At 45.7% G+C, this 12,457-nt stretch overlaps 1 non-coding gene across 1 annotated transcript; it reads right to left on the minus strand.

Annotated features, from left to right (window-relative positions):
• Positions 1 to 9,022: 9,022 nt before the first annotated feature.
• LOC134385361 (small nucleolar RNA SNORA70) lies at positions 9,023 to 9,155 on the minus strand. Its single transcript, XR_010024342.1, has one exon. It is a non-coding gene; the product is annotated as a small nucleolar RNA SNORA70 (small nucleolar RNA).
• Positions 9,156 to 12,457: the final 3,302 nt, after the last annotated feature.

Genomic DNA, 12,457 nt, shown 5'->3' on the forward strand with positions numbered 1-12,457 from the left:
GGCTCTTAATAAAAGGTTATCATTTTTCACCTATCATATCCAAAAGTTCGATAATACCTTCCGTTGGCAAGGCTGAGAGGACATAGGTATATTCCCATGGAGTGTGAATAGGCAGCATAGGTTGAATATCCCTTATCCCAAATGCTTGGGACCAGAAGTATTTTTGGATTTTAATTTTTTTTTGGACTTTGGAATATTTGCAGATCCTTAATGGTAGAGCATCCCTTATCCAAAAATCTAAAATCTGAAATGCTCCAATGAGCATTTTGTCTGAGTGTCATATTGGCACTCAAAAAGTTTTGGATTTTGGAGCATTGCAGATTTTGGATTTTCGGGTTAGGGATGCTCAACCTATGTCTGTGAAAATTACAAATTAATTTATCCTTTGGCTCAGCAATTTTGCTTCTGGGAGTTTAATGAACAGAGATACTTGCATAGAACTAGAAGACCATGTGCATGAGATTATTTAGGGAAAGACTGAACTCCATTGTCCATTAAATACAGGGTCAATGGGCTGGCCCGTGGCTCACTCAGGAGAGTGTGGTGCTGATAACACAAAGGCCACGGTTTCGGATCTTATATAGGGATGGCCAGTTGGCTAACTGGCTGAGCATGGTGCTGACAACACCAAGCCAAGGGTTGAGATCCCCTTACCGGTCATCTTTATAAAAAAAAAAAAAATACAGGGCTAATTACAAAAACTAAGGTACACCAGCCAGCTGCCAAAAAGCCCCAGCAAAAACCAAAAAACTAGGGTACATTCATACAATGAAACAATATGCAATGGGAAAAAAAAGAATGAAGAAGCTCTGATATGAATAGATCTCCAAAACAAGCTGTAGAACAGTGTATATATACTATTTTTTGTGGAAAAGATGCGGGGGGAGTAAGAAATAAGGAAGAAATTTTAAAAATCTGTATATCGGTATTTGTTGTAGATGCATTTAGAAACTTTGGGAGTGCGCTGGGAGCGCGGCGACTCTCCCGCCGGGGGTTCGGATCCCATATAGGAATGGCCAGTGCGCTCACTGGCTGAGTGCTGGTCACGAAAAAGACAAAGAAATAGAAACTTTGGGAGAATATGCAAGAAATTAATAATATGGTCATGGGGATGGAGGGGAAAAAGAACAGGGTGGATGGGGGATATGGATGGGAAAGACCTCTCACTGTACATATTTTAGCTTTTTTAACCATAAAAATAGATTATCTATTCAAAAATTAATTATTATTTTTTTAATTTGGTGGCTGCCTGTACCTTTGACCTTGGTGTCACCAGCACCATTCTCTACCAAGTGAGCTAACTGGCCAGCCCCCAAAAATTAATTTTTGAGAAAGGCTGTGTGTAGAAGGCTCTGCCCATGCTCCCTGTCCAGTCGAGTTAGTCTGCTGCACATACTCTTGCACACACTCACTTGTCCCCATTGTCTACCACCCCTCCATGTGTCACTCAGGTTTTGGCTCTCCCAGGAGGTCTTCTGTGAGGTCACACTTGCATGCATTATGATTTGCTGCATTTGTCGGAAGTTGTACATATGCTCTGAACCATTAGTCTCCTTCCCTCTGGATGAAGAAGACAGTAGTATCTTCTCCAGAGAGACTAAGTGGCTTGTCAAAGGCTACCCAGGGGCAGAGCCGCAGCGTGAGCTGGCTCAAGCCCTTCTAAATCTCTCCTCCCTTCTGTGCCCATGCTGCCTCCATTGCAGCTCCCAGCAACTCCAGTCCCTGAAGAGAGAGAGTGCCTGCTTTGACTTTCTTTATACCCTGATGGAGTTGAGTGGCAGACAATCACATGCTATAGGAAGGAAGGGAGGAAGACGGAGGAAGGGAGAAGAGAGTGGGGACAGGGGAGGGGGAGGGACACTCACTCTTGCAGAGATCAGTCTGAATCATCAGCACTGGCCGTGCCCAGGTTTGAGTTGTAGGACATGGGCTCCTCAGAATAGTCTGGACTCTTGGAGCCATTCTCTTGGAGTGGGCAGCTATCAGATCTTAGGCTGCAGGACAGCTGCGACGAAATGGCCATGTCCAGGCTGAGTAAGGAGCAGTGAGTTACCTGTTCTGCTGGATCTTATGGCTTGAATGCTGGACTTCGATGTCCTCTGAGTCTGAGAAATGGGAAACTGAATCCAGACACTCCTGCTGCAGTTATGCCCCAGAGGTAGTGAGAGGGTTGAGCTTAGAGAGTGGGCAAAGCCCAGAGAGGGCCAGTGGGGTGAGTGTCCACTCGTTTAAGACGGCAGACTTGTAGGAGAGTTCAAAGGACAAGGACGTTAGCCTCTGCAGGAAGCTGAGAAGGATCTCACCCTCCTCAGCATCTCAAAGCAGGGCTGTGGGCTGATAGTACTTGCACAGCCAGGCCTGCTCCTGGAAGAGAGGTTCAGGTAGCACTCCATCAGGCCTTTGTCGAGGACTAGCCAGAGCCACACCCGGCAGTGGCCCGCGTCCGTGTTGACAAAGACCAGGAGCTCCAATTCCAAGATGATGTGTCTGGAAGGGGGAAGAACAGACTCATTTCAAGAAACTACCTCAAATCACTCAAATCACTGAGATGTTGTTTATCTACTGGGTAGCAAGAACCGAAAATAATGACTACAAATATATATAACAGGCATGAAAAATTCCTGGATGATAGTGTTTTAAGGGAAATACAGAAATATTAAACTATAACCCCCAATCTTTGAGGTTATGTCACGAAGGATAATTGCCATACTTATTACAACTACTCCTTGGACCCGTAACATCACCTGCTCATTCAAGACATGTTTGCTGAGCCCCTAAGTACAAGGTCCTGGCAGCTGTGATAAAGATATGGTCCCTGCCCTCAGTCCAAGTAACTGCCTTTCAAGGGCACATTGAGGTGAGCCCTTCTGTTGGTAGAGATGGAGTGGGGGTTGGGTAATCATTCCTGGGTTGGAATAAGAAAAATGCTATAGAAAGAGCAGTATCTGAGCCAGGCCCTGAGGGATTTCAAGAGGCAGAGATGGAAGGAGATCCTACTAGGCATAAGAGATTGACAGAAAAAAGGCATAAAGCATAGGAGAGCAACAGGCCTGTAACAGGAGTGGGGAGCACTCCTATCACAGCACACAGAGGAAGAGTGGGTGATTCGGTTGCAAAGTCAGGTAACGGAGTGTCTTGAATATCAACTGATAGGGCAATGCAGGACAATGGTTCCCAGCCTGGCTGTGCATAAGCCTGGAGAACTTGATCAGCAATGAGACCCCAGGCTAGCACTTGGAAGCCTGTGGGCTGGAGGTTTCTGCACAGGACCACAACTATGTACACTTGAGGTTGGATTACTCTGGATAAGGAGATCAGACCCAGGCGTTCCTGAATTCCTCAGTCTGATGTAAATGCTCTTCTACATTACCACGGTCCCCTGTGCCTGTTCCTCCGTGGGAATACAGACCACACTCTACTGGACTTGGACTGAGCTCCAGGTAGCTTAAACTAGTAAATGTTGAGTAGCTGACTGACCTAAGGAAAGACAGAGTGAGACAAGGGGAACAATTAGAAAGCCATTGTCGCCCAGGAGAGACATATGAACCTGAGATAGGACAGTGGCAGTAGGCATGGAAAGGAAGATCAGAGACTGACAAGGCACCTTGGGGCTGAAGGTGGCATTTAATAGCTCTTAGAGGCACAGTGTCAGGTACTTGCTCAAAAGCCTGGGTAGTTAGAGGCAAGGCCAAAAAGACAAGTGTCTCAGGGTGAGTATTCAGATGTTCTACCTGAATTCCACTTTTACTTAAAAAAAACAAAAACAAAAACCTGTACCTCATTATGAGTACAATAGTTGGAACACAGATGTTCAAATATTCTAGGATAGGGTCAGCAAACTTTTTCTGTACAGGGCAAGATAGTAAATATTTTAGGCTTTGCAGGCCATACAACCTCTGCTGCCACTACCTAACTCTACCATGGTGTGGTAAGAAAGGTTGCTCCTACTAAAGGCGACCAGCCCAGTGGCTGAAAGCAGTCACAAGCGCTTGCCTGAGGACCAAGGGTCTCGAGATCTATAGGCACACCGGTTGGGAAGCTTGGTCTAGAGATAAACCTTTCTACAAGACACTCTCCACCCCTACCTCACCCTGTGTCTGCGCTAGAACAGAGGGCATCTCTGCTGGTTTCCCACACAGCTGGAGAGAATAGCCAACTGTCTCACGCTGAAACTCCTCCCCAAAGCAAAACCTCTCCAGGTGATCTCACTTGTGGGTGACAGCTTTCAGGAGGGGCCAGAAAACAGGCTGAGGCAGAGGCTTCTGGTGGGCACTTTTCTTCCTCTTTCCTCCAGCTTCAGCTCAGATGTGCCTGGCATGCAGGACATGGATAAACACAGCCTCCAGGGCACTACACATGGTGTTGGTGTCTCTGTCTTCACTAGTGACCATGGTGTCCAGGGACACATACTGCTTCTGCAATGACTTCACGGATTCCACCAGCTTCTTGATGACCTAGGCAGCGCCAAACAGAACACAGGCTTTAGAGGAAAATCTTATGGAGAGCCCCTGGAATGTGATTCTGCCTGTTGCCAAATACATGTGCAACTACAAGAGTGCACACATCTATGTATGCGTCTATAGATGTCTTCTGCAAAATTAGCACATGTTAACTATAGCAAATAGAGACAAAGCATAGAGGAGAAAAGGAAAATTATGCACACCACCCAGAGATAAACACTGTTATTACTGTTTTGCATATCCTTCATTGCGGATCCTTTCTGTTTTCTCAACTGAACCTCAATGAACTGATGGCCATATAAACTTGTTTTTAAATACTGGCTTCATCACAGTTACAGCTACGGGAGCTTGGGTAAATCCATCTAGAACAGGGGTGAGACTTCCCCCCTTATTTACATAATCAAGGTTCTGCAGAGAATCAAGCTAAGAGGCAAAAACTGCTGTTTTACAACAATAACAAGAAAACAGGAGCATTGTCTGTATTAAGAAAGATCCTAGGCCTAGGAGCCAGAGGCCTAGGTTCAGTCACAGCTCCGTCAATAACCTGGGTCACCTCAGACATTTCACTTAACCTCTTGGAGCCTCAATTTCCTCATCTGTTAAATGGAAATAATACTTCCTGGTCTACATCACTGGGGGGATTGCTCCTATTTTTTATTCATTCTTGTGTCCTCATCACTTGACACTGTGCCTGGCACATATAAGTACTCAATAAATGTTGAATAAATACATTACAAAATGTACATAAAGTCTTCTGGCTGGTTAGCTCAGCTGGTTAGAGTGGGTGCTAATGACACCACGGTCCAGGGTTCAATTCCTATATTGGCCAGCTGCCAAAAATAAATAAATAAATAAATAAATAAATAAAAACCCTACTTTTTTAGTCCAGGTTTCGATCCTTGTACTGGCCAGCTAACAAAAAAAAAAAAAAAAAGAGAGAGAGAGAGAGAAAAGAAAAGTTAAAAAAAATCCATAAAGTCTTTTGGAAATATTGAGTAAAAATTGTTCAATAATAATTATGTCAAACTTACATAAGTGTTGGAAAAGGACTGGGAGGGTTTGCAGAAAAACTGAATTGTTGGGTGGTAGGATTATGAATAAGTGCTTTACTCTTTCATTTTGATTTTAACCAAAACTAAATGTTAATATTCTTTGAAATGCTGAATGTGTTTTTTAAATAACAGCTTTAATGCCATAAAATTCACCCATTTAAAGTATACAGTTCAGGATGGCGGGTTAACTCACTCAGTAGAGTGCAGCTCTGATAACAGCACATCCCCTTACCCGCCAGCAGCAAAAAAAAAAAAAAAAAAAAAAGTATACTATAGTTTTAGTATACTCATAGAATTGTGCGACCATCACCATTATCTAATTTTAGAAGATTTTCATCATCTCAAAAAGAAACAGTGTGCATTAGTGATTGCCAGGGGCTGGGAGAGAGGGGAATAAGGAGTGACTGCTAATCACTGATCTGCTTTCTGTCTCTATGGATTTGCCTGTTCTATACATTTCATGTCAAGGGAATCATGAAACGTGACCTTTTGTGTCTGGCTTCTTTGATTTAGCATAATGTTTTCAAGATTCATCCATATTTTAGCATGTATCAGAACTTCATTCCTTTTTACTGCCAAATAACATTCCATGCAGGGATAATACCACATTTTATTTATCTATTCATCAGTTAATAGACATTGGAGTTGTTTCCACTCTTCGGCTATTATAAACAATGCTGTTACAAACATTTACCTACAAGTTTTTGTGTGGACATATGTTTTTAATTCTCTTGGATGCATAACTAGGAGTAGAATTTTTGGATCATATGGTAACTATATTTACCTGTTGAAGAACTGCCAAACTGTTTTACAAAGCAGCTGCCCCATTGCTCATTCCCACCAGCTATGTATTTCTCTACATCCTCACCAACAGCTGTTACTGTCTAGTTTTTAAAAAATTATTATAGCCATTTTAGTGGTTGTGAAGTGGTAGCTCATCACGGTTTTGATATGCATTTCCCTGATAGCTAATGATGTTAAGCATCTTTTCATTTATTGTCTATTTGTATACTTTTTTGGAGAAATATCTATTCACATCCCTTGCCCATTTTATAATTGGATTATTTGTCTTTCTATTGTTGAGTTGTAAGAGTTCTTACTATATTCTGGATACTAGACTCTTATCAGACATATGATTTGTAAATATCTTCTCTCATTCTGTGAGTTGTCTTTTCACTTTCCCCATAGTGTCCTCTGAAGCTCAAAAGTTTTAATCTTGAAGTACAATTTTAAATGTTATTTTAAGTGCAAGATATTATTAGTATATTATATAAAAAGTACAAACACTACCTTCAACTGAGCACCTACTCCGCGTTGGGCTAAGGGATGCCGAGATAAATTTGGCATACCCTCAAGGAGTCAGTCCTTGTTAGAAGGCTGAGCTGGCCCAGGGCTCTGCCCCAGCTCTGGAGGGCCCTGGGGTGGGGAGGGAAAGGCAACACAGACGTAGGGGCGTTGTGGCGGGGGTGCAGTTTGTATGAAAGCCAGCTGTGAAACAGGTGGAGCTGGACCCTCCAGTACCAGGAGGGGGAAAGGCACATCCCTAAAGGCTACGGTTTCTTTCAAGCAGAAAGTTCTCTGAATGAGGAGCAGCAGTGGGAAGAAAGGGAAATCCTGGCTTCTCCCCTAAAGCAACCTCAGGACTCCCACTGCGGGGCCAGCCCAAAAGCTGCTTGAGCTCCTGCCTCTCAAAGGAGGTGACAGAGCTTGGTCCACAGAGTGCCCGAGACAGCCCAGGGCCCAGCAGGGTGCAAAGGGCTCTCCAAGAGAGGGGGTCCAAGGGGGCTCTGGTGAACTGGTCACAAACAACTATGTTTGAAAAATCCTGGAAAACAATAAATATTCAAAGGTATATGTAAGCCTCCAACTTATCCCCATTACCGAAACAATAAACCAGTGCCTGGGAGTATCTGTTTCTGACCAATTCAATGCATGGCCAAACTGTGACCAAATCACAGCCTAAGGGCAGAGGGCTGAAGAGCTGAATGGAAATCCTTGGTCTTCAGGTAAGCTATCTTAAATTTGCAATTTTTAAAAATAAATTCTCATTTTATCACCAATAAGATGATCTAGAAAGGGCAGGATCTCCTCCTGAGATATGAGGTGCTCACTTTCCTTGGGGTCGGTTTCCAGGCCGCTCCCCCAGGTCTGAAACCACTCCTCCAGGACTCAAGCCCCTCCTCTGAGTTCTGAGCTACTATTGCTTATTGCACCTATTTTCAGCACAAGCACATGGAGACTGAGACTGAGACTGCGGGAGGCAGGTTTATGTAATTCCAGTGGCTGAGCATACTCAGTAGAAAGAAGCTTATCTTATGAATGACCTTCCACTATTATAAGTGTATTCGGTGGAATTTGATCAATGAGCATGCTCCAAAGAGACCACTGAGCATGTGCAAGGCTATGTTACATAACCTGTTACATAACTGAGAACTACCTCCTTAGATGAATATTCATTAGATAGTGCGAATATGTATAGGTAGCCAAATTATAAAAGTTAAATCCAGGAAGAAGGCAGGGGTGCTGCTCACTCTCTCTGGAGCCAGCCCACACTTTCTCTGTGAAGTGTGTATTTCTTATTCTTTACATTAAACCTGTTTTCATTTTCTACTCAAACTCTGCTCTTGAATTCTTTCTTGTGGCAGAGTCAAGAACCTGGTGGAGGACAGGGTGGGTTGAGGTCAGCTATCCGACTTCCCGAATCCCTCTCCTCTGGTATCACTCAGAGTCTGTTTCTTTGATAACTTTTTCTCAGCCTGAGGCCTGTCTTTCCAAACAGTGCTCATTCATTTCAAAGTGAGAAAAACCAGTGTAATGGCTGTCTTCTGCAGCCCTTCCCAACCCATGATCCTTCCTTGCCCATCTACTGGGATGGTAGCCTGGGGGTCCAGTCCATTCTCCACCACTGAGAGCATTTCCACTTGTGCAGCAGCTCCTGAGGTGAATCACATGACACCTGCAGGGACAGATGGCAGCCAGATGAGCCAGCTTCCAACTCATTTCCCAGCCAGGGTCTCCTCCTAGTGTTGCGGTGAGCTGGACTGAAGCCATGATGGGACCTAAAACAGCATGGGCTATGGGAAAATTTTAAAAGGACACGGTTTTCTTCTCAGCATGCATTTCTCTGAGTTCCCTCTTTTCCCATGGTTATTTGAGATATATGTATATATATATATATATATATATTTTTTTTTTTTTTTTGACAGGAAGTAGGATTTATTAGCAGGCATGAGTATAGAGGAGGCAGCACAGTGGAAGCCCTCATGAGAGCAGGGCCCGCCTCTTGTCCAGGGGGACACAGTTGAGGATGTATTTAATCCCACAACCATCTGAGATGAGCCGCTTCTCAATGACCATGTCTTCAAATCATCTGCATTAAACTTGGTAAAGCCCTTCTTTGAGAGGTGGATCTTCTGACAGCCACAGAACTTGAACTTAGTCCTGTGTAGGGTCTCAATCACATGCTCCTTGTTCTGCAGTTTGGTGTGGATGGACATGATGACTTGGCCTATGTGAACCCTGGCCACTGTGCTAACCTATACAAGCAACAGGCTGCATACAATACTGAGGAGGTTGCTGTTTGCAGCCATTGCACACCGGACCCCCACAAAGAAAGGAGCACAGTCAGCTTAACTGGCTGCAGAGGTTATTTGATATTTAGAACCTTGGTTATGGGGCAAGATGACATTATTTACATAAATGTAAAGCTGTTTTGCAGCTAGCCTGAAGTTGCAGACTTGCCAGGAGGCGTGAACTATCTAGACCCCGAGAAACCAAGTTAGACATCAATAAAGCAATGCTGATCCCATCCCTCCAGAAGGACCCTGAGATAACAGCAAGGACAGAAGCAGAAACCAGAGGGAGCCTTTGTGAGCCTTGCACTTGGCACCTTGCACAGAGCCCCCACAGCTCATGTCCCCCGCCCTCCTGCTTTTCATTTCCCATGTTCCATTCCCTCAGCGTCCTCTTTAAAAACCCCTCAGTGAATGTGAGTCTGGGAGGTGGCTTTAGTCTGGCCATTCTCCTTCAGGTTTACCAGAGAGATGCGCTAGCCTAACATTTCTCCTCAGGTCACTGGTATTCCTGAATAAAAGCCGACTTCCATGTTCACCAACATTTGACTTTTGAGTGGTTTGCTTTTGAAAGGGGGCAGGTAGCTGGACCTGGGCCTGGTAACAGGAGGGTCCAGAGTGGGTGGTGAGGGCTGTTTACTCCACACCAAAAGCAGCACAGAAAGGCAGGGCCCTGTGCGATTGGGAGGGTGGGGGAGCAGGAGGCGTGGATGAAAGGCTGATTCAAATACAGAGCTGAGGGTGTGATGGGGACACTGCAACTGAAGGTGCCAAGAACCTGCAGGGACCAGAAGCAGGAGCTCACAATTCACATTCAGGACCTGGGCCCTGCAACAGCCCCTCTGCCTCTCCACCCCACTCCTGTCCCAGTCCCACATCTGCCAGCTCAGCAGTGAAAAGTGAAAGGACGAGTCGACACCAGTTGACGATCCACCGGAAAGAGCTCGTTTATTAGGCGGCACACACAAATATATATAGGGCTTTTAGGGAAGGCTGATTGGCTTAAAATACAATCTCTACTTAGCATACCGCATGGTTCGCACCGGGCGGGAAGGAGAGTAGAAGGGCAACCAGCACCATGATGGGGTGTGGCCGAGAAGGACTTATGTGATCAGGGTGTGATCCCTTGGGGCATTTGGGTTCTTACATTCCTTGGTGTGATCCCTTGGGGCTTTTGGGTTCTTACAAAAAGTACAACCAGAACAGCTTCAAAAGAGGAGGGCTCTCTTGGTGCACTTGTCCTTCAGGCTGTTAGGATCTAGCGTGAGCATCACGGGGACATGTCTACATGGGACCACTGAGGGTTCTAATCATAATATGCCATTAACCAATGTTAAATAAAAATTATAGGAGGCTGCTGTTTTGGATGAAGTTCCTACACTAGGCCCCAACAGACAGGACTAAAAATCAAAATGGAGTCATCCCTGCTAAATTCCATGTCATTTAGGCTGTGGTCTGACATTCTGAGAAATCAGGAGAAAGAGATAACAGGCAATTTCCTGAACAGGACAGTTTAAATCTTCAGTGGGGGGACTGGTCCATGGCTCACTTGGGAGAATGTGTAGTGCTGATAACACCAAGGCCACAGGTTCAGATACCTATATAGGGATGGCCCGTTAGCTCACTTGGGAGAACATGGTGCTGACAACACCAAGTCAAAGGTTAAGATCCCCTTACTGGTCATCTTAAAAAAAAAAAAAAATCTTCAATAGATGTGATAATGAAGTTCCTTTCACTTTCATCCTCACACAGAAGAGAGAGCCAGAAGTATCCTGATGTAAACTAGTCAGTTATTTTTCTATTGTTCTGTCTTCCTGTCCCCACCATACAAGAAAAGTAACTTTGATATGACTGAGCTGCTTTCTTGTTGTTTCTGCTGTCTTCAGCCCTTTTCAACCCATTTTGCTCAGCTCAGTGGCACACTTAATCTATTTTATGGAATGAAGTGCTGCTGCCATAGAGATCTTTAACTAAATTTGTTGTTAATTGTGTCCTTTGACGCCAGCTAGGCATGCTAGGACACAGTACCAGATCTCTCAGATGGAGAGTAAGAATGCATAAAAGGCCTAGCACGGAACAGTATATGTAACCCCACAATGCCATTGCCTAAATGAGTGTGCAAGAGTAGCTGAATCAGTACCTTGTTAAATCCCTCAGGGCAGCCTGGCTTCCTCAAGGACATGGGTGGGGCTTCGGCATGAGCCTGATGGGGCTGCTGGTTGGCCTGACCCCAACCCAGCAACTTGGGCAGACCTGGGCTGGGCAGCCACATTTATATTTAAATAAATATCCAGGGCCAACCCAGTGGCTCACTCGGGAGAGTGCGGCGCTGGGAGCGCCAAGGTCGCGGGTTCGGATCCTATATAGGGATGGCCAGTGCAATTACTGGCTGAGCACGGTGCGGGCGACACCAAGCCAAGGGTTATGATCCCCTTACCAGTCACAATAAATAAATAAATAAATATCCAGCTCCTGCTGACCATCAGGGGACCAAAAACATACAAACAACAACAAAAAAATGGTTATGGCTGTCTCTGCTCTCAAATAATTATATGCCAAAGAAGTTAACACAACCAAGGAAATGTTACATACATATGGCCTCATTTCTACTCCTCTTAATCACCCTAGGATTGATAAGGAAATGGAGGCTGACCCAGGCTAAAGACCTTCCCAAGATCCCAGGGCTGATAGTGGCCTGGCCCTACCACAGCCCCCAGGGCGAGGCCAGCCCCAGCTCCAGGGAAACCCAGACTCCTGAGTGAGTGCCATCATCTCAGAGCTAGGATGCAAGGGCTGGGCTGGGAGGAAGACACTTCAGCTGGGGGCCCAGGGCAGGGGGTGCAGGGGAACATCAAGGCCAGTCTGGCAGGAAAGGTTTCCAGGAGAGCCCTGGAGCATGAGGTTTGGACAGGGTGTCCCTTAGTGGTGGAAGACGCTGATTTAGTCTCTGACTTGGGGTTGGCAGAGGGTAAACAGGACAGAATCAGGACCCAGAGCCAGCCCACCTCCCTAAGCCAGGCCATGAAGAAGGAGGGAGGTATGAGTGGAGAGTGGCCCCTGTAGACCCAGCTCTGTGCAAGGGGCCACAGACACCAGGAAGAGCCCTTGTCTCTGGCTGCAGCGCAGGGTCCTGCCTCACCCCTCACTGCATTCTCTGCTCCCACCTCCCCAGGGATTCCAGGACCCTCCTCTGGAGACCAGCTCCATGCTCTGGCCACCAGGACCACCAGAAAAGGGGTGTGTGCTGTGGTCAAACAGAGTCACTCTGGGAAACAGCCTGGTCCTGGAAGCTGGGCTGCTTCAAAGTTACCCTTGTGCAGCCCAGCAGGCAACGTCCAGGCTCCCTAGCTCCAAGACCCTGGGCTCTAATTCC

Source organism: Cynocephalus volans, chromosome 8 (genome assembly GCF_027409185.1).
Source record: "Cynocephalus volans isolate mCynVol1 chromosome 8, mCynVol1.pri, whole genome shotgun sequence".
NCBI classification, from domain to species: domain Eukaryota; kingdom Metazoa; phylum Chordata; class Mammalia; order Dermoptera; family Cynocephalidae; genus Cynocephalus; species Cynocephalus volans.